The sequence below is a fragment of the Tasmannia lanceolata genome, unplaced genomic scaffold, assembly GCF_043159265.1.
Source record: "Tasmannia lanceolata isolate RefF3 unplaced genomic scaffold, GAP_Taslan_0.1 ptg000037l, whole genome shotgun sequence".
NCBI classification, from domain to species: domain Eukaryota; kingdom Viridiplantae; phylum Streptophyta; class Magnoliopsida; order Canellales; family Winteraceae; genus Tasmannia; species Tasmannia lanceolata.
In genome coordinates, this window is record NW_027518714.1 from 11,363,192 (window position 1) to 11,366,491 (window position 3,300).

Genomic DNA, 3,300 nt, shown 5'->3' on the forward strand with positions numbered 1-3,300 from the left:
TTTCCGTTTGCGCTCATATTTTCCCCCAGTTCTTCATTCTCTTCTTTTCATCTTTTCTTTTTCTGTTATTGTTTCTCAAGTCGGATCATGTTGAGCTTTCTAGTCCCAATGGGTATGTTTGGCAACCATGAAAAATTATCCTGTGAGGGAGAAACTTGAGAGTGGGAGTAAGGGGAGCATGAAAAGTCCATGAAAAACAGGAAAAAAAACCCAATTTGAAGTAGAGTTATTTTTCACTATTTTTGGGGATTTCTCATCCTCTCTCCGTGCTCTGTACTCGTGCCCTCTCAAGTTTCATCCCTCTCCTTCTCAGCTCCTCTTTTATAATTGGACCCACAAATATTCCAAGGAATAATTGATTATGGCTCCCAATCATGCCCAGTTTGGGTTTAGCTCACTGAAAGCTCGTCCCAATCCGACCCGATCAGATATTGTACATAATATTTAGGGAAATGGTATGTTCATTCGTCCCTTATTTTTATTTGGGACAGCTACACTAAAAGGGCCTGTCCCAAGTAAAAAAGGGCGAATATATCACTTCCCATAATATAAATGGGGTTGTGGAAGTGTGGCTTTACCTCCCAAGTAATAGGTACTTTCCACCCATGCTGGGGACTATCTGGATCTAGGGAAAAGAAATTCCTTAAGGCTCTGTTTGGTTGCAGGAGCTTGGGTGTGATGAGAGAAGACGGCATTTCCAAACGGCATAGTCAAACGGCATTTCCAAAGCCGGGCAGTCAAGGGGGAGATTTTTGGAACTTCGTCCAAGGGTTGTTTGGTTACAAGGCTCTGCTCAGGCATTTGGGCGGCATATGATCCACTTTGGACGTTTGGTTGTCGGAATTTGTTCGAAACATGTGTAGAAAACACTCTCGTAGCACGTCTCCGTCATTTCTACATGCTAGGGATCTTGATATTCCAGCAAAAAAATTCCAAATATGTGGATTGCCATTTGGCTTTGGTTGGGTGTCCACGTGGGCAGACAAGCACCCGACAAGCCCGGTGGTCAAGCATGCCAATGAAATGCAAATGGCAACCAAATGGGGTTTGGCATTTCAAAATTCCAGACATATTCCCGTCTTTTATCTAAATGCCTGCAACCAAACAGAGCCTAAGGAAAAATATTCAATGGGAAGAGAAATTCCAGGGTCTGGCAGTAATGAAATTCTCTTAGTCATATTTTGAAATAGGGAAATGATACTCGCACTCTTGTTTTGAATGGCACCCCCACACCATTAAACTCTTCGTTTCGTTTTAGTTTCTTATTACTTCTATAACCTATTATGAAATAGGGAAATGATACTAACACTCTTGTTTTAGTTTCTTATTACTTCTTACTTCTATAACCTATTAATAAATATAGCATCGATATGCATTTACAACTTTTTGAAACTGCAAATCATTTACATACTTAAACTTTCATGTTCTTTCAAGTTTTTCTTCTTCTTCTTCTACTTCTTAGAGCTTTGAACTTGTACTTTACCATTTGTGAAAAAGATCTCGATAGGCTGTTATTGTAATCATTTGGAGAGATATTAAAGATAGCTTTTATTGTTGTACAAGCCTACAAAGAGGCAAGAGGGTACTATTCTTCTATTTCATCTTCAACCATTGTAAAGAGGTGGAAGGGCACCTAAGTTAAATCCCTTGAGAGTTTCAAGACTCGGATTGTAAGCAACTTGGATCCAGCCATTTGAAGAAGGATCAAGTTAGTGGAAACCCCCATGGAGATAAACTTGGGAAGAGTGGAGTGTTGGAGAATTTGGTTGTAGAATGGTGAAAAGAGAAGAGAAGAGAAGAGAAGAGAAGAGATGCTTCAAGGCACGATATCGCTTTCCTTAAGATAATATTCGCTCCTACTAGTAAGTGCAAGGTGTACCATGAATTTGCCTCCAAGATACATTGAAGAACGGTGTAGTTTATACCGTTAAGATACAAGTTACTGTTTCTGCAGAAAATAAAATACCTGAATGTAATTTGGAAATAATACTTTAGAAAGGCTTTCAAGAGAGTATTTGGCTTTGGAAATTATGAAATTCAAGTCCCACAAGTGAATTTTCGAATCCCGTAAAGAATGGAACGTTTCTGCTATTTTTGTATAGCAACTAGCACCCTTTCTGTTTAATTTGCACCATTAAAACCTATCTTTTCAATGCGGGTTTGATTCTGGCCATGAGATCACGCTCGTTTGCAATTCTACAGTCCAGATCAATCCTAGAGTGACTGTTGGCTTGTGTGTAACCCCTCCAACCCCTTAACCGTTAGATCTGTCATCCACGATGCGGATCGCACCCTTTGGGCTCTTGACCGTTGGGAGGATAGGACACAATCCAACTGTCCTCATCACACCAGATCACCACACAGTCTGACGAACCCGATTGCACCCGTTGCCACACTAGCTGTTGGAGGTCACTAGGCCGGTCGTTCGGCCCGAACTCAAATTCCAACTTGACCGAACCAGTCGGTCTATCCACTTGACCGATCCAACTCAATCTAGATCCAATGGTCCAGATCTAATCTGGAAAAAATTTAGTGCTCTAGTCTGGAAAAAACTTAGTGCTCCAATTGCTCCTTGCGCCTAAAAAAGCGCCCTACAGTCCACTGCCCACGCAACGCATGTGAGTTGCACCGTCCCGTTGGTCCACCCAACAGCTGAAACCCATTGTGTATCAAAGCAATAGAAGGAAGTGGGAAAAGCTATATAAACCCACTTACAACTTTTTGCCTAACCGGTGTAGGATTATCTTTCCAAAACACCTTTTCCCTCTTTTCTAAAAGCACCCATTTTTACAAAACAAAAGCACTTTTCTCTATAAAGTCTTTTCAAAGCACACTTTAGTGGAGGACCGAACCACTTTAAATCTTGGTGTTCATCTTCTTCCTATTCCTCCTACTATCTTTGGTGATTGGTAACATCTTTACCTTGCATTGCCTTATTTTCATTCTCAATTAACGAGAGTTAGTTTAATTTGAAAATCTAATTTGATTTGCAAAAGTTTTATAAATCCAATTCACCCCCCTTGGGTTGCCTTTGGGATTTCAGGGGGCAACTCAAACTCGCGCAAATATAAAGTTAGCATGTTCCCATCATATCTCTCTCTCTCTCACACACACACATCTGTTGAAGCATGATGTATTCAACCAATTAGGGGATGGGGTAACAATTGCATGCACTCCAATTTAGCATGATGCCATTAACTCTGATTGTGTGATTGATCAAGCACGAGAATAATTTATCTTTGTGTTCATTCATGCCATTGGAGCCAAAATAGAGGTGAGTAGATATAAGAATGACATTGA